Source organism: Emydura macquarii, unplaced genomic scaffold (genome assembly GCF_026122565.2).
Source record: "Emydura macquarii macquarii isolate MOO-44397 ecotype Brisbane River unplaced genomic scaffold, CSIRO-AGI_Emac_v2 contig_1253, whole genome shotgun sequence".
Taxonomy (NCBI): domain Eukaryota; kingdom Metazoa; phylum Chordata; order Testudines; family Chelidae; genus Emydura; species Emydura macquarii.
The window spans coordinates 15,066,861-15,086,782 of NW_027131390.1; the positions used below are offsets into that span (position 1 = coordinate 15,066,861).

General features: G+C 41.1%; 1 pseudogene; it reads left to right on the forward strand.

Annotated features, from left to right (window-relative positions):
* The first annotated feature begins 16,451 nt into the window (after positions 1–16,451).
* LOC137153911 (small nuclear ribonucleoprotein F pseudogene) lies at positions 16,452–16,774 on the forward strand (annotated as a pseudogene).
* The last annotated feature ends 3,148 nt before the right edge of the window (positions 16,775–19,922 follow it).

The following is a 19,922-nucleotide window of genomic DNA, read 5'->3' on the forward strand; positions in this document are numbered from 1 at the left end:
TCACTATGTATTTTTCAGAATCTGATTTGCTGTGTAGAAACTGTATTCATGTAACAGAGCTTTTCCTTTAACAGGAATTCCCTAAGTGGACTCCACTAAATTACTATTTATACCACTGAGGTGTAGCAGAGGTTGGGAAAGATACATGAAGAGGCAAGGTGAATATGAAAAGGACACAATCAGCCAATTTTGCTGCATAAATCCTTTTCAGAGCCCAAATGTCTTTTTTTTTTTTTTAATGTAAACTGTGCACAAAGGAAAGCATAAAACTTCAGTGATCCAGACCTTAAATGTTACTACTACAGGGAGTTCCAACAATTTACCGGTAACATACTGAGTAGTGAAGTTAATGTAAAATACAGACCTCAGGGCAGGCATTCTTGTAAGGAAAAATGTAAGTGAACCAAATTTATGAGTCCAGTTGCTCTTCAAAGGTGAAGTAGCTGGTGCTGACATTACATTTCCCTTACTATGCTAATTGCTATTGTTGTCTACATAACCGTCAGCAGCTCCTTTTTCCAACAGCAGTCATCTCTAATATCAATGTCAAGTTAATATTACTTTTGATATCAGGTTTAGAAAATAAATGTGACTCATTCTTCAGCAAGCTCTAATCAATACCTTGAAAATTGATATTCAACAAACATCCTCACTTTGCTTCTAAACAAATAATTTCATCATAAGCTAGTTCTCAGTAAAACTACAATAAGTTTTCACAATATATTACAGGAGCTATGGCTATTCAGTTCCAAATAATGGCTCCTTTGCTAGACAAGTAAATTGAAATTGATTTATTTCGGCCTTCTGTGCTAGAACATACAAAGACTGCTTACAACAACCCTATTGAGTTCTGCAAACAGTACTCAACTTTGCTTCCTCAAGGACTCATGGCAAAATTTTTAAATCATCCCCGTCTATAACCTTTTGTGAACCAAGACTTCATTTAAATGTCAGCTGCCAGCAATAATATCTATAAAGAGGAAATCAGAGACTGACTTCAAAGTCTGCTTTAGTTTGCAACAGAGTATCTGGTGTTTGATATAAGGGAAAAGAAGAGAACTAAAGAAAGGAAACATAAATAAATTGCAAAAGAAAAGACACATCGGTCCAAATCCTCACAAGTTACTAGGCACCTAAATACCTTTGAGGATACAGGCTTTCCTGTACACATTGTAAAATAGCAATTAACTCAAACACCCTGTCTATACTAAAGAAATCTGGGATGCTAGCCCCCCTGTACTACTCCAGCACATCCCGCATCTCCATACAAAAGTGTTCTGAATTGAGTACAGGCCTTTTCCATTCCTATGCATACTGCATATTTTCTCTTTTCTACAAACAAAATAAAGATTAGGGACATTATTAGCATGGTAGGAACATTAAATGTAGCTCATGAGAGGCAAATATGGTTGAGCAAAATCAGTATTTAGCAATCCTGGAAATATAAATCAGCCTTTAATGCCATCCTTTTAACCCTTACCTTCACATTTAAGGTTGATTAGATACTCTATCCTGGACATACAATAACACATCCAAATAAAAACATGTTTTGTGGCTGAGTTTGTTGCCACTATCCTTTGTATTTCAAGAATCCTTGTAAACAAAAATCATACTAAATAACTTATATCTGAGTTCTCTTAAGGCTGGTGCCTGGCCTCATTTTTTTATTTAATTCCTTAATGGACACTATTTCATTCTAGCTTGGATTTGTATATAACTTTTAATAGAGCACCTTTAAGGCACATTGAAGATGCAATTAAAAATCCACAACTGGCCCAGGCCAGCTGAGTAGGACAAGCTTGAACCCCAGCCAGGATCAAGCAGTTAGAATCAAGCACTAGTATTTTAAGGTTACGTTAAGGTCTTAAATTTTAGTGCCTCAGAACGTCCTGTAGTCAGGAGAGCATTCTGCATGAAAACCACTTTGGAATGTATTGTTAAACATCAGGAGGAACTCTTGGCTCCTTTGAAATCAATGGCAAAACTCCCATTAGCTGCAGCAGGGCCAGGATTTCACTCATGTACATTATTTTGAAGTTATTTTTATAAATATCAAGTTAATGTAATTTTCAATAAAAATTGAATTTGAATGCAGTAAAATTTGGGTTTCCATTCCAGTTAGTACAAGAGCGGTAGCCGTGTTAGTCTGTATACAGCGAAAACAACAAGAGTCCTGTAGCACTTTAAAGACTAGCACTTTAAATACTGTAGCACTTTAAAGACTAGCAGATTTAATTTCTGCAGGCATAAGCTTTCGTGGGCTGCAACCCACTTCGTCAGATGCAAGAAACAGAAATCAGATAGGGGGTAATGAGATAACCATTCCAAGTCCCTATTCAGACCCAGTTCAATTGTGTCAAGTTTGCATTTGAGTTTCAGCTCTGCAGCTTCTTGCTGAAGTCTGTTTTTGAAGTTTTTTTAATTGTCACTGTTCACACATTCTCACCTTCTAATGGTTGTGAATAGGCTACATCCACTTTAACTGAATGGACTTTGCTAACACCTTCCCTCCCCATTGTTGTATATATATACCCTCTATCTGATTTCTATTTCTTGCATCTGACGAAGTGAGTTGCAGCCTACAAAAGCTTATGCCTGCAGAAATTAAATCTGTTAGTCTTTAAAGTGCTACAGGACTCTCGTTTTTATTCCAGTTAGTATTTTCTTTCACCCACGGCTGTGCCGGGCTTGTCCTCCGTGATCATAACACTGGCACCAAGTTTTGAGCCAAGGTCAAATTACTGTTGCATGGTTTGAATGGTGTCGTCGGCTTCTGTATTATTGTGACTACTGATCCACTGAAGATCATTCAAGGCATTTCACTCCTCACAAATACACTTTTCATATCACTTCTGGTGAATTAAAATTTTCTCCCTTCTCATTCCAAATCTACTGCTCTGTTCTAAAATGTCTATATTCCTCCTGGTTTCTCAAAAATAAACAGTCATTTGCTTTGCAAAAATGGCCTCACAGCTATTTAAAATTACTTCTTTCACTCTACAGCCTAACCTGCCCACTCTCTTTTCTCATTTATTTCTTGGCTGCTTCATTAAAACAAAGAATGTCCCTCATGACTGGCACTGCCTGAATTAATCTGAGAGAGGAAGATGTTTGATTTAAAACTGGTGGTGATGGAGCCGTGGCAAGTTTATTTTATTTTGTGGGGAGTAAAACTGATGTGCAAAGATAGCAGCAGGACATTTGTGAAGTTAGGCCCCCAAAACTGAGGTACCCAAAAATCACTAGTCAGTCACTTTTGAAAATGTAAGCCTTCTCTTTAAGGGTCTCATTGGGTTGGGGCCGGCTACCATTCATCCCAACTCTTAATTTACAAACCCCTGTTCCACTTAGTCTCTTCAGGAACAATGTAGCTAAAAGTGTCTAGGGCAGCCTCCAACTGTGAGAGCCAGAGCTAAGGATTCCTTCCCTCATTGAGCCTGCCTGTGGAAAGACCTAAGGAAAAACATAAGGCTGAGCCCAAATCCGTTTCATCAGAAAACTTCGAGACTCACCTCTTAGCAAACGTTTCTAATAATAACTAAAGAATAAAGATGAGGGGAGAAAATCCTGATTCAACTGAAGCCAAATACAATACTTCCATTAACTTTGATAGGGATGAGATGTCACCCAAGAAATCACAACGAGAAAGAGATAGAGTAGTAGTAAAAGAAGGGGGAGGGGAATATTAAGCAAAGTTGTTGAACCTAGAAAGCAACTGTACAATGGACATCTCTGGGCATATTAATTACTGCATTCACTGATTAAGTACCACATTGATGGGCCCCTTAGGAATACCATGAATAGATACAGTCACTTCACATGTTTTTGTCCCTCTTGTTACATCAAGAGGATAGACGAATCAAAATACTATGTTCAAACACCTGAATGCATTGGGGGTTTCTAGATCTGAGTCTTATGGCTTGAGCTCACGTCTAAACAGGAATATTCCAAACCTGAAGACAGACCCCACTTCCAAGGACTATTCCAAGACTGCCAATTTCACACAATTGTTTGTTATTGGTTTATTGCAGATCTCCTGATATTCTAATAAGGATCAGCAGTGCTGACAACTCTCACAATTTTAATATTTTGTGTTTCTCTTAAACTCCCAGCTGCTGGAATCAAGTGATTTCATGAAAAATCTCAGCTTCCATTAAAGAAGGAAAGGAAGAAAGAAAGAAAGTTTCTAGAGAAAAGCCTAAAAATGTAACCTGAGTGTAATCTTAAGAATCAAACCCCAAGGCAATTTTTAAAAAATAAATCTTATGATTGTTGAGCTAATCATTATTTTTGCAGCCCGACTCACGATTTTTGAATGATCTTGGCAATGCTGTGTCAGACAAGAGAACAGTGTATAAATAGACATCACTATCAGCAAGTTGGAGAAAGAACATGTCAATATGATTCGCTTTAAAAGGCACCATGCACACCTATGGTGAAGTATAAATTAATTAATAACAAAAATAATACTGACAATGAAGTTTACAAGTATAACTGACAATAAATGAAAAAAAATCTTAGTAATACCAGGTGCAATAAGTTTGATGTTCCAACCCTTTCTCCATCAGGCTTCAAGGAAGATAGTTGTAAGTTCTTTAAATAAATCAATCTTTTAACAGTATCACACTTTGAATGGTGAAAAATCTTAACGATCAGAAGGCAGTTCCTTTGAGGCAACAGCTGCTCAGACCCTTCCAGCTGCTAATTATTTAAAATCCAGCATTAGATATAAACATGACACAATGTTGCAATACAGTTTATCGGTGCAACAGCAAGCAACATAAAACATATATTTTTATCGCAGCAAATGACAACTAGTCTACCAGAATGTTACCATTCCCAGTTCTCTGGGAACTGGGGCACGAAGAACGGACTTGCCATTTCATTCTGGTAATGACCAACTCCTCAGGGAACAATATTTGAATGCCAGTTTTTAAACACTTTTTCAGAATCTGGGGGTTTAATTCTGGTCTCACAGAACCAAAGTGTTACCATTTCCAACTGAATACATTTCAGGGTAGATAGTAGAAGAAGCAGTCATTCTTGAGAAAATATTAACCCCTTGGTTGATATTCAATATCTAGTTAGTATATATATATATATATATATATATATATATATATATATACTTGTGCTAGGTACATCCCGTAACTATGTCACAATCTTAACATTCTGTACAGATCAATTGAATGTTAACAGCACAGCTGGCCACGAAAGGCCAGCAATGAAGGAGTTAAGTATCCCAATGGTAAGATATTATAAAAAGGACAAAATACTATTCTCTTTTCCCACTTGCCATTGTTTTGTATTTTAATATTTACCCTGCAGTTAATTACTGTATGTCTTCATTAAGGCTCTTAACATTTAGACGAAAAGTTCAGCATAAATTCAGGGTCACTGTTTCCAGTTTGTCAATGCTCCTGAGCAAGCGGTCTTATTGCTTTTTAACCATGAATGTTAAAAGGCACAATGCAAGTCTAATCAGGAAATGAAATACATAACTCTAAAAATATCCCAGTGATCTATGCAAGTAGTCACGGTGTCTGACAAATTCAATTAAATCAGTCATACATCATTCCCCACAGTGTTGCTGATAGAGACGTAGAAGTATCGAATTTTAATTATTCGGCTAGTATTGATCCCACAACAATCTGGTGAGAATCATTTCAAGCTGTCAGTCCCCCCAGGAGACAACAGCTATTATCTAATTATAACTCACACAGTGTCATTTGATAAAAGGTTAAGGTTTTCTCTTTTACAATTTTTTGCAGTCGGATTCTCATGTATAAATCCGAGTGACATGATTGTCTGTAACTTGTAATTATTTCCTTTCCATTGAGCATCTATTCCGTTATAAGGATGAACCCATGAGAGTGAATCTTTAATGTAAGTAGCATGTTCCTCTGGCTAAAACAAGGTCTAGAGAATCAGAACCTATGGTTTCTATTCCACATTGACCTTGAGCACGTATCTGCACTCCTCTGTGCCCTGATTCGGACAATACTCACGGTATCTACTCTGGTTAAACACTTCGGCCCACCTTCTCAAAGGTGTTTAGGCACCTAATGCCTATTGATTTAGGCACCTAAATACCTTTGAGGAGCTGGGTCTCTGAGATCCTCAGAGGAAAGTACTATATGTATGCAAATTGTTATTGCTACTTATTATAAGCTGGCCATTTTTCACTTTCATTCTATGCAATCCTTCCTCTGCCCCTGAATCTTCCCCTTCCCCTCCTCTCACCCGAGACTGAAGAGGACCAGTAGTGGGGGCAGGCAGGGGGCTGGTCCTGGCTGCTTTCTCTTCCTCTATTTCATCCATCAAAACACAAACATTAGCTTATGTGATGGCTGCCATCTCAGCTGACAAGCTGGAGACTGAACCAGAGCAAAAAGCGGGAGCTGCTAAAGCTTGAGCTAAACAGAAAATGCTCTGTGACTGAGGCGAGAACAAATTCATTGCCTCTGCAGAGTAAGCACATAGGGGGGCTTGTAACACACTCACCAATGGCTTACAATGAAATGTAAGCAAACGAGCAGTCCCCATTGACTTCCCAATGATATCTCCATTTTACAGCTAGGGAAGCAGAGAGGAAAAGATACTTTCCCAAAGTGGAGGTTACAGGCAAGTGAAATAGACTGACTCCTTAGCTCCTGCTTCAGCCAGGGGAACATGTAACTTAGGCATGGATTCACTCGTGCAGGTTTACCTTGCTCACTGAATGATTTCAACTCTGAATGACTTTTAAAGCTAGGCACATACTTGCGTGTTTTGCTGAACTGAGACTTCAGCTCTTTCTTGCCAGCATACTAACTTTCACACTCACAGACTCCAATGGGTTTACTCACGTGAGTAACTATTCACATGAGTACGAGTGGCAGGATGAACTCTCTATGAATCCCATGGTGTTTAGGTGCTATACAAATCAAATGTATTATTATAAACAACCTGAAATAAAAAATGTTTGTCATTTTAGATAATAAAATGATAAATAATAATACTAATATGCCTATATAAAGCTCTAGGTGTTCTAACACATAATTATTACTACAACAATACCCAGCAGCATTCAAATAACCATTGAAAAAGGAACTCCACCAGCCAGCCACCTACGAAAAGCTCCTTTGCATTCCTTCAACATCTGGGAAGCATCCCTCAGCCTTCTCCAAAAACTCGATCAAACCATCAATATGTATCACGGGCCTGGAAGGTCACTTTGGACCAGGGGGAGTAAATTGCAAAGACTTGGAGCCCTAATTGGGGACACCCTACCAGCCAGCCCCTCTCTTTAATATCTTGGCTAGGGCCATCCAGCTCAAGTGCCCCTGCTGACCACATGATGGCACCAGGAGAGAGGTGCCAAGCCATTTATCACTTCATACAACTCAACCAACACCTAAAACGCCACCCAACAATCAACGGGCAGCTAGTGGAGGTCCCAGAACAAGTAATCAAAAGCTACTTCTTTATTCATAATCCTGCAGACAGAGGTACATTTATATATGGGGAAAGAGCAATAAAATCACCTGATCATTGCTCCCTAAAATACCGTTGCTTAAGCAACTGCAGTGATGAACTGTAACGAACGTCCCATTCACTACCATTCTGGGATTCCCCTTTTTCCACCCATGCCTGCCTTGAAGTTCATGATTCAGAAATAAGAATAAAATAAATGATCAGCGACAAATGGCCTAAACTGAGAACATGAAATCCAAAAGTGGAGGTTACATATTTAGAAAACTGTAGCTATCCTCCTCTAGAAGCTGAACTTTATCTGATTTTAAAATATCGTTATTAACTGAAGGACAATTTAGAGACCAATGAAATTTTTCAGCCGAAACAAGAGACATTCTGGAAAATCAGGTTCAAATGAGAAATATACACATGAAAGATATATCACTTGGCACTCATTGTAACCTGTAATGCTGGCTGAGTGCGCTATGGGATTCAATTTATTCCATTAAAGGATATTTGTATACGAAGTTACCACTAAAAAAGGAAGGATTTCTGAGATTCTGCAGGGAAACTGCCTTACAATCAAACTCTTCTTGGATGTTTCCTGAACTAAAGCATCTCATGGGAGAACGAAGATACTTTCAAGCAAAAGCCAGCGGTGAACCCGTAGGTTAATATGGAAGCTAGGCATTTCTTACAAGGAGTGTTAGCCAGGAGACTGCACAGTTTAGAATACCACAGCATGAGTCTAAATTTCCAGAAGATACTATTGATTTAGGGTGATTTTGGGTTTGGGTATCCAGTTTGAGATAAAGTTTTCAGAAAGAGCTGAGCCACCTGCTGTCTGAAAATCAAGTACTTTTGAGGTGTTTCATGCTGGCTGCCCCAGAAAACTGATGCACCTAACAAGCACCAGTTGATTTTGAAAATTGAGGCCTAAGTTTCATTCCATTCCTGTTCTTCTGCTGACCTACCGTGTGACCTTGGACAGATCACTCTATCTTTTGGTGTCTGGCCAGCTGTAAAATAGAGATGCTAATACCTCAAGGAACCGTTGTGAAATTAATGTTTATGAAGCACTTTTCTTCCACCTTGCAAATTCAAATGTAACATGGAAATAAATCCAGATCTATAGGCCTGCCCTCAAAACTCCAATTGCAACTATGGCAAGCCTGGTTGAGCCCCATGCTGGGCTGCCTTTTTCATTCTTCATGTCAATTAATTATGTTCCTTTCCAGCAGTCTCTCATGTTACTTTGAACTACCTTCCCCCCAACTATTTCAGTTCTTAGTATTTTTTTTTTTTTTAATTTTGTCTCACTTTTTTTCCCCTTTCAATGTACTCATTATCGTTTTTTCAAAAAGCTCCATCCTTTGTTGGCCAGTATTCTCTGACTTATCTTTAAATTTAAAGTAATGCTTGGCAAAGGTGTGGGATGGAGAGCCCTGGAAACTGAGGTTTTCGGTTCACAGAAGGCTAAAATATGAGAGACCGTTGTTTTCCAGGTCTGTCTTGCCAGTGTGCCTCATCTCCAAAGTAGTTGGGCAACCTCATGGTATAGGAGTCTAGTTCACTCGCAACAGATTAGTCACACTTTGTCTTCCCTCCTCAAGCTGCCCGCAAAGTTTTCCAGTTGTGATGAGGACACTAGTCCACTAAGAGCTGCTAAACTAAGAAACCACCGTGGCACTACATAGAACTATCAGCTAGTTTAAAAAATGCAGTCACTTTTCAAACCTGAGTCATCTTAAAGACAGAAGACAGTACGTCCCTTCACCACTGCCTTGAGACACCTAGCCCTCCTACAGCATGTGGTTTTAATTCTTCATTCCAGAAATATTCCTTTTTATAGGACCCTTTCTTTTCCTTTATTTCTGGTTTTAAATCCTTCTGTGTGTCTTCGACACTGCCTGCCAGATACATCAGTTCTGACCCAAAGAAGTGGAGGGGATGCTCTGACACATAGGAGATAGCCTCAGTTCCATTCTTCAACATTTCAAATACCCATGAATGATACAAATAAATAAGCAATAGCTGCAGGTTTATGTGGACTGGATGTAGATTATGGGATAAAAAGAAGGTTCCCTCTAGTAATGTCCACGGGACAGTGGAGAGGTTGAATAGTAGCAGTGGAAAAGAAGCCACCTTGCTAGTTTTAAAAACAACTCTTTATTGTTATAAAGAAGCCCTAAACTCTAAGCTCTCTGAATATTTCTAAATCTGAGGACCTGAGCAGTTGGTAAAGGTTAAAAATTTAAGGGCTTGCATTATCCCAAACAAGCAATTACATTTCAAAGACCACTTAAAAACAGCAGGTCTAGTAATGGCAACTCACAGTTGTGCATAAAATCAGCATCTAACCGAAGGTAAAAATAAGACAGCAATTAAATAAGGACGATGAAATGTTCGGCTGGTAGAACTTTCCCCAAGATAAGCTATCAATCAAATCCCTTATTATATATGAAGGTGACATCAGATCCATGTAATGGATAACACATTTTCTTGTCACTCAAACACTTGACATTATTTATGTTATGTAACTAATTTTTCTACTTCAGTTTTTTAACCTAAAACTACTTTGAACCTCTACCCAATTATGGGTTTTTTTTTACTTTATTGTATCATCGTTCACTAAAAATGCAACATCAATCTCTAAGTCTGGATGACTTAGGGATTGGTAATTGGATATGAGATAGACTTCTAAATGGTATATGTTAGTGGGAAAACCTGTGGCAAATGGGCAAGAAAGATACTAAGTACCCAGAGGAATATAGGGGTGCAATGATAGAATGTCTGCCTCAACCGCAAAAGGCTGTGGGTTTGAATCACTTGTTTTCCTCCTTATCAAAAGATTTGGCAGGCTATCCATCATTTGAAGTCTTACGCATCCAGAATGGATGTTTTTCTAGAAGAAATGCTTTGTTTTCACTGCAAGTTATCAGGATCAATGCAGGAATCACTGGGTGAAGCACTGGTAACGTAGAATGCCAAACTAGATGGTTCCTTCTGGCCTTAAAATATTAGGATCTATAAATGGGATACAGTAAAGCTGGCCAGGAAATAATTTTCCCCCTATAAAAAAATGTAGATGAAAATGATTATTTGTTCTTTTTCATCACAAATTTTCTTCAAAATCTTTAGGTTTTTGAAAACCTGAACATCTTTAATATAAAGAAAAATCATCAAAAAGTCATTTTCCACTGAGATAACATTTCAGGAGAAAATTTATGCTCAGCCCTACTATATAGTAATGACATGTACTTATAATGGTGTGTGAAAATTGAACGTACCTCTGAATCCTGGTGCAATTCAGCCTGGGATGGTAGAGAGAATAAGTTACCCTTTGATATCTTTTCAGTGTTCCTTGTGAAATTAGCTGGTGTCCAATTCCTGTAGGACAAGTAACCAGATCATGAAATTGCATCCGAAATTGTCATCAGTCATGAAATTGCAAATGAAGTTGCATCTGACGAAATGGGTTTCTGCCCACGAAAGCTTATGCCCAAATAAATTTGTTAGTCTTTAAAGTGCCACAGGAATCTCGCAGATCATGAAAAACACTATTATGAATGGCATTTTGACACCCTTACTGGCAGCGTCTGCCGAGAGATACTGAGAAGTGGTGGGAGTCACAAATTGGAGATGGGACAGGACGACAGGACAAGACTGGGGGACACTTGAATTGCACAGCTAAAAGTATTCATGGATAAACAAGATTGCCCTGTTCGCTGAAGGGTGGCAGGGGAATGATAGGAACGTTTACCATTTGAACTGCTGAGGACCCAGCTTCATCATCCTGGCTACAATACTGCCTTGGAAGGAAAAGGGGCGTTCTCCTATGCAACTTATCTCTAGTATTACAAGTGAAAGATGCCTAAATAGAGCACAACTGCACAGCGGGGTGGATGCACTATGGAGTTTGACCATTTTATAAATTAAATCTAAATTTAGGAATCCCCATTAACAACAAGTAGAACTGAGAGGTTTCGCTGCAGTTAGACTAGCGTAAGGTGCTATACATTTTATAAATCAGATCAGGACCCTGAGATTAAAGCTAGGCAAAAACTTATTGGGAAGCCAAAATTCACCATGCTTGAGGATTCATTCCAAACCATCTATCGATATTAGCATCTTGCCGGGGCACCCGTCTCAGTTTGAATCTGTGTACTACCTGCTGAACGGTTCTGTAAGGTTTGTAGAGCTATTGACAGAACTAGGGCCTAGTTTCTATCAGTGTGAGCCAAACCATTATTTCTCAGCAGAGCTACCGAGTGTCTGGAAGAAGAACTCAACTGGGAGCTCTGGATGGTCCCTTCTGACATCAAAGTCTATGAATAGGCTGTATGAAGAATCTTAGATTGCAATGAAGAAAAGTGCTATGGGAATTACTTTTGTATCTCAATCTCTCTCTCACTTTTGCCCCCCAGATACTTTATATATGTATGTTATGTACCCTCTCTGCACTAGTTCTTCCTCCCCACCATTACTTAACCCAAGAAACTCAGCACATTATGTTTTTCTCTGAACTTCCATTTGCTCCGCTCAATTTCTCTCTCATTCTTTGATGGTGCATGAAATAATGTGGGCGTTTTACACTGGAGCACTTTTTTCATTAAAATAAAATACTAATGTGAGGGAGTGAGGGTTTCCGTTGGACTCCATCCTCTCTGTGGTCCAGACATAATCAAATCATCCATTTCTAGCATTGTGCCTCCTATCCCAGCAGTGCCACCCTCCACGATCCTCAGTTTCCACCCCCAGTGGCATTCTTTATTTGGACTACAGGGCTAGACATGTTTTCAGAGGAAATTCATGGTGGGGGAGGGGGCAGTTTCTTCTCTCTCTTTCCCATCCCTCCCCAAGAGGCTCCTGCTACCCACCCCTCTTCTGCATAAAACTCCTACAGAAACATTCGCTTACTGCCACCGCTTCCAGCCCCAAAGTTGGAAGCCATTTGAGGGGCCACCACAGTTGGAAGGCACTGTGTGCCGATGCACTGCTTGCATTGCCCTAGGATTGGCTCCGCTGTCCCCGACATGTGGCCCTTCTGCCCGTTGCACATAATCACCTCAAGCAATTTTGCTACCACCTTGCCTCCCTTACCTTTTCTCAAAGACCTAGCCCCAGTCATCAGGACATGTTACCCTCCTCATGGAGTCACAGTCATGCCATCCGAATTAAGAGGGCAGTCAATGTTCCAGCCACCCCAGAACCCTCCATGACTCTGGTGTTCCACTTTGCTGCTCTTTAAAGGGAAAGAATTGACTCCTTCCCTTTTCCTCAACCCTCTCCACTGAGGGAAACAAAGAGCCACTGCCTTTCCAATTCTTATTCCTATCTGAAACTTCCCAGTAGCCAGGCGAAGGGACAGCCACACAAGCACAAAAATAATCAGCTTTTACTGTGTGATGGACTGTCACAGGTTTGGCACTCTCCGATCAACCAAGCTTATTAGTTCTCTGCATACGACTGCCACAAATTTGCATCTATCTTCAGCTGACTGGAGATATAACACTTTCTGTTCTGTGAAGCCTCTCCATAATGGAGGCAATTCTTAATGAGGAAAAGAGAATTTGGTCATTCACTGCTAACTTTACTAGGCAGGTCTTGTCAGATTTATCATCTTCATCTATTACATTGACTGAAACCAAGGCTGCTGTTTCTCACTGAACTGACTTGGAACTGATCGGCAACATATTAGCAATGATTGTACTAAATGGTTTTCTGAATCTTCAAGAATATACATTGAATGGGATTTTTTTTTTTAACCTGAGTTAAATTATATTTTATTACATGTCTGGGAAATAAATGAACGTGCCTGTGCAGACATGAAGTACACATGGGCTAGGCTGGGTTAGGAAATTTAGTAAGAAATAATTCAGCACTGCTCTATTCTTCCACTGCCGTTTTACTCTTACTTCTAGCAATTGCTATCCCTTAAAGCCCATAGAAGTGAATAAGGGAAACAGCCAAAACCAGCAGCACAGAGCGTTGTCAAGTGGAGGATCTAGCTTTAGGATTCGACTCTATATCTAGAGTTTCTCTTTGGACTAGTGGAGATGACAGGAGCTACTCTATCAGAGAAGAGTGCTGGTACCCCTGCAGCCCACTCCGTGGAATGGCAGAGGCTTCAAAACCTGCCCATCTCTCTCTCAGCAGAGTTAGAGATCCTCCTCCAGACACCACAGGGAAGAGTCTGAGGCTCAGCAAGGCAGGGTTTAGTTCCTTGCCAATTATGGGGAGTTTAAACAGAAGAGCTCTCAGCTATGTGATGAAGTATTCATCACTCTCTACATTATTTATTCACCTTTTGAAAGGAACACCTACGTGGGCTTTTCTTTCCTTTTCTTTTTTTAACATTTACATCTTTGAAGAAAATAAGGTGAAAAATCCTCTTCAAAGAAATTGATGCTTCTTTTTAGTCTCAATCTCTTGGCTCTGTCTTCTGAGGGATGCAGCTGGCCTTGTCTCTTTTTCCCTCCTGCTATTGTGCTCCATTCAATCTGCCCCCTTCCTTCCCCTTTGCAGTTGTATTGGAACAATCCATCCTTTTTCATAGGATTAATTTACTGGAATGCAAAAATCACTCGGTCGCGAGGGTCCAAAGTGGGCTAACCTGCATGGTTATTGCCATGTACCTGTGCCACTTGGGAAAGATGTGTTGCAGTCTCGGTCTGATTTCTCACAGTGACACTGCTTCGGACACTTCCCAACATTCATAAAAGAATTTCCCTCTTTCCTGGAATACGCCCAACAAAAACTGTCTCCTCTCCAGCAGCCCATGAGCCACTCTTCGATACACTCTTCCTGCTCCAGTCAATTCCTGTACATAAGGCCTTTTGACTGCATTGTTACTGTATTAAGAGCCGGATTTTCAAAAGATTAATTGTGCACACACACACACAGAGGTCGCACTATGGTACTTGTGTAGTTGCCACAACTGTTTGTGCAAAGCAGGCATTTGTACATGCTAATGGACAGTTATGGATCCAATTGTCAAATAATAAACAAATGATAATCATTGCACGTAATGTTTTGAAAATCAGGCCGAAAAGGTTTGCTTGGGAGCATCAGGACTAGCCTATCCAGAGTTTTATATTGTTGATTCAATCCTGCTCTATTTTACCCACTAGATATTCCCAGTCACCTTTCGCTCAAGTTATCATCTTCAGCGAGGCTGCTACCTATTCCAGCCCATGAATCAGCAAGCAGAAAGCATTACGTGAGCATTCAGACTGGCACCTGCCCTAAAGAGATTAATCTTGAGAAGCTTGCTTGGCCTCCTGTCACTTTATACTCCTGCATAATAATCCCCCTACATGGGCCCTCCTTTTGCCACCCCTCCCTTCACTATCTCTGCCTCCCCCGCAAATTAGTGTAGGTAGTTAGTGTAATTGGGCTCACTAACAAGCTGGTAAGAGGGAAATAGCTGCCATTTACTTTCAGCTCAGGTCAGCTAATTCTCATGGGGTCAGGCAATTTTCAGAGAAAATGTCATATGCAAATTGTGTTAGCCAGGAAGAGGTGCGAGCGCATTATCACCACCTGCACATGCTGTCTGCAAACCACAATACTGGGGTAGCAATGGGAGGGGTGGGACCAGAGGGTGCATTAGAAACCATTTCACAGTCTTGTAGCATGAAAAATGAAGGCAGCATAATGAAATTCATCGTCTTGCTAATTTGTTCAGAATGAATAGGGCCACGGGACAAAGATTAAGAGCTTCATAAAAAGAGATAATAACTGGCAATGTGGCAGCTGTAATCAATAGCATCCGCAAAGAGTAACTGACAATTGACCTATTTTTCCCAATCACTTGCACATTTCCAAACGATTGTTCCTAGTTAGAGAGACATTTGGAATCCTGTGTTAAACTTGGGTGAAATAATGTATTGATTGCAAAGCATAATCTGTAAATATGCCATGACAACATGTGAGGTTTATTCATACGTTTATAAAAATAACGCTCTTTACAGATTAAAAAAATCTGTTTGGATTTTCTAACGTTGCTTTTTTGTTACCCCATTGCCAGATATCCTCTGAGTTGTGTTTCTGAAACATGGGTCCATACAACGGAATAAACTGCCATAAATAGTGGCCAGTCATGACCTGTACTTCGGTGACATGCATGGAACCTCCATGGTGGAATCTGATTGTGAATTAACAGCATCAAACAATGAAATAATAGAAGAACTAAAAATAATTCTTAGCACTCAGATAAATCAGTGATGGGTGCCAGTATAAAAACCTGGACACACCAATAATTGTTTGTATTACAGTAGCACCTAAAGTGGCTCTGCTGCATTCAGATAAATCATAAGAGATATTCTCTTTCCCCAAGAATTTACAATTGTGGAAAATGGCCGGCTTCACCCTAGTGGGTCTCGCACTTTTGCCTCTCATAGTGGGCCAGGGCATCACCAGCTGCCCCAGCACCCCAGGGAGGGGGGTAGGGACCCGGGCCCTCCCGCTCCTCCAGGTCCCAGCCCAGGGGTCCTATAAGTAGCAGCTTTGTGCTGTTGGCACCATATACACAGCTGCAGTCTTTCCCCTGGGCTAATTTCCCCCCTCCGTCCTTGCTCCTTTGCCACCTGGGGCTGGGCTTCCTTACCCAGGCCCCTGTGCCTGGGGGAGTAACTCAGTCTTGCCAGAAGCAGGCTTCCCCCTCCTGGCCCAGTACCTTTCTCAGCACTCCTTTCTGCTCCTTCACACAACTCTGCACTACTACTACTACTACTACTACTACTACTACTACTCCTCCTCCTTTTCCTCTTCCTCTTAGCATGGCACTCCTACCCCTCCCACCTCACGCACGGTCTATCTGGAGCAGAGGGTTTTATCAAGCACCTGGCTGGGCCTTAATTGGCCTCAGCTGCTCCTAATTACCCCCTCATGACGTCGGGTTAGTCTGCCGGGAACAGAGCCCTGAGTATTCTGGGGCTTACATACCTCCTTCGGGCGGGCGCACATGTGGTGGCCCGGCGAGTCATTTTTGTTTTTTACCGCTGCCTTGTGCCAGGCCGCGTTACCATGAGCTTGCCCCTGAACCCCAAACCCTTCCTGAATGGGCTGACAGGGAAGCCGGTGATGGTGAAGCTGAAGTGGGGGATGGAGTACAAGGGCTACCTGGTGTCTATCGATGGCTACATGAACATGCAGCTTGCAAACACAGAAGAATACATAGATGGTGCATTGTCTGGACACCTTGGTGAAGTTTTGATAAGATGTAATAATGTCCTGTATATCAGAGGTGTTGAAGAAGAAGAAGAAGAAGATGGAGAAATGAGAGAATAAATTTGTAATATTTTTGGTAAATAAAGATCAGTTTTTCACCAAAAAAAAAAAAAAAAAAAGAAATCTCTATAACACCAGGGAGAGGAGGTTGGCTGGGGGGGCGCCCTGCGACTGTGGGGCCTATCTCCGTTCCTCTGTCCGTTCATGCATCCGGGCGGAGTTCCTCTGGGCAGCATCTGCTGGCTCCCCTGACAACTTCCGGGAGCAGTGGGCGCTGTCCAGGTTCTCTGCTTGGTGTCCCCTTCCGGTTCCCTCCGTTTGACCCTTTGACCCTCACACCCCTTCCTGGTTTTTCATTTGTTGTCCCACGAAATCAGTTGAGTCCTGGGTCCAGTGGCTCCTCCCCTTAGGCTGGGGGAGGGGTCTTTAGCAGTGGGCGGGCGCACTCCCCCTGGCATTCAAATAGCAGCACTCTCCTACTGCCCTCTGCCCTCACTATATCATACAGACTAGACAGACAAAGAGTGGGAGAAAGGAAGGATTATTATTTCTATTTCATAAATCATCAGCATTTATATTACCACTATAATAAAAACAGACCTTCTTTCAATTGATATGAAAAAAAACAAAATAAACCATGAAAGCTAAGGCTGCTGTTGCATGGGGCATTATAATGGTATGCAACATCTATGATATTTTTTTCCCCATTTGTAGATTTCGAAGTGCTTTACAAAAACAGAAAAGTAAGATTATTCCCAATTTACAGATGGGAAACTTGAGGCACAGGAAAGTATCTGTGACTTGACCATTGCCACACAGTGAGAAAATGATAAAGCCATAAACAGAACTCAACTCTCCTGCTCTTCCTCTCCAGTACTGTATTCAGTGTGCCGTGCTTACACATTAGATTATAAACTCTTTGGGGCACAGCCCATCCTTTTGTTCTCTGTTTGTACAGTGCCTAGCACAGTGGGGTCCTGGTATATGACTGGGGCTCCTAGGCACTACAATAACACACATAAATAAATAATAGGCGATAATGAATATACCTAAGATCGGAAGTTGCCCTAAGTAAGAGTGGACAAAGAAAAACTTCTACACACTAGAAATAAACAGCTCTAACTCTGAAGTAACATTCTATAATCAAATTACTGTACCATGCCACGCCAAGGATATTGGGCCAACAGCTTCAGAGATCTTTTCCATCTCTTTCCCAAACATGATCTCAAATAGAATTTGACTCTACATCTGGGCAGGGGCATGCACAAGGGGGCAAGCAGGGGCCCGAGCTCTCCCAATAATTTTCAGGCTCAGAACTCCTCCACTCCAAGGACCGTGGAGGGAGAGTGAACTCCTGCCAGGGCCAGGATTGGAGGGAGGCGGGAGAAGGGAAGAACGAGCTCCTCCGGGGGAGAGGGAAGAAGAGTGAGCTCCTCCCAGGGAGCGGGGCCACAAAACATGCCCCTCCAAAAGGGGTCAAATTTAAACTCCTGTGCACATCCCAACCTGGGGTCTTCTCACTCTCCGAGTATCAAACAAGATGATTTATTGAGTCTGTTTACCTTTATGGCATTATTCGCCAGGCTAGATACAAGGAGCCAAATTTTGCCCTCAATAAGAGCCACACCAGCTGTGGCCAAGACGTGAATGTGGCGAAACCCAAATTAACTGCAACTATTTAAAATGGAAACAATACTGAGAAATAAACTGCTTTCCCAGGAGCTTCAGGAAGAAAGATCGCATGGAAATTAGGGCTATTTTCCATTCCAGCTTGTTTATTTGAATGAGCAACCATCTTGTTAATGAAAAGCACTGAAAAGAGCGGAAAGAGTGCTTCTGAAAACCGTGCACACCAGGCATATTGCAGAAGGCAGAACAGCCACTGATTAGCAATCCTATCCCTTGTTCTAATGGCATACAACGAGTGGTTTCTTAAAGAAGCTGCACATGACTTCTCCTCAGACTAAACACAGGCTCTGTATGCTAAGCACAGGGGACTTGGTCCTTATCTCAAATACACCGTAATGCCAGCGCGTACCCTTTCTTAAGGCTGTATGTTAAAGTAACTATTGTGCTACATTTAAAAACCACCAGATGTATTCTCTGCAAAGTCTTTTAATGCTTCGGAGAAAGAGGAGTCTGTTTTTACTAAAAGTTAATGAATGAGATGTTGAAAAGGACACAATACCAAGGGTATATTTGCCCAGGAAGCTAGTGGGTTCATTTGAACATTTGCACAGCTTCTGCAACAAAGCTCCTTCAGTGTTTCTTCTACATTGTCAGATCAGAAGCAAAACACCAAATATTTCAACAGCATATAAACACAGCAGATAAACCCAGTACTCAGAGGACTTTGGGTATTTTTGGTTTGGTTTTTTTTGGTTTGTTTGTTTTTGTTTTAAAAAAACCACACACACACACACACACACACACACACACACACACACAAGTTTAGAACCTCTGGTTTTGTGCGGGAGGGGTTTTTGGAGGGGAAGTTAATTAATTAAGGGAATATTTTTGTAATATTACGTACCATATTGCAGCAGAGATTGAACAGGACACCATGCCCTATAAAGGATGCCAAGTAGCTAGTCATCAGCAAAAAATGCCTAGTGACCACAACACCTAGCATTCTGGAGAAGGTCTTTTAACACAGTGTACCACATTATTGTACTCAATGAAGTTACATCAACAAATGCCTTTAGCTCAATATCCAATAGACTCATCTAATATAATTATGAAGTGCCATGGATATTTCCCCCACGAACAGTCTGAATAAATTAAAAAGAAAAGTGGCTCTTTTCCACCAATCTGAGTTTCCTAATGGTATGGGATATGCTATGATGTTTCCTGAATCCTAGGGTAACTACAGGAAAATGAGTGTGTGTTTATCTCAAGCTAACTTTCCCCTGGGCAAAGTGTTAGCTATACAACTCTTGGAAGTGTGGAGAGAGGATATGGATGAGGTCCCAGCAGCTTGTATTCACAGCAGAACTGTGGTTGTTTCACCCCGTTTCAAAGCAGAATTTGTGAAACTCTGCGGAGTTTGCTTTTGAAAAAGTAAAACCAGTGGGAAAGATTTCCATTTGAAAACTGCTAGGAGAAATGGACACAAAGCAAAGGAAGTTTTGGTTGGGCAAAGATAGGGATGGGATTGGTTCAGGCGCAACTTTTCCTTCCCCAATTCCCCCCTTCCCCCTCCCCGGAACAAGTTTGGGGCGGGGTGTACGTTG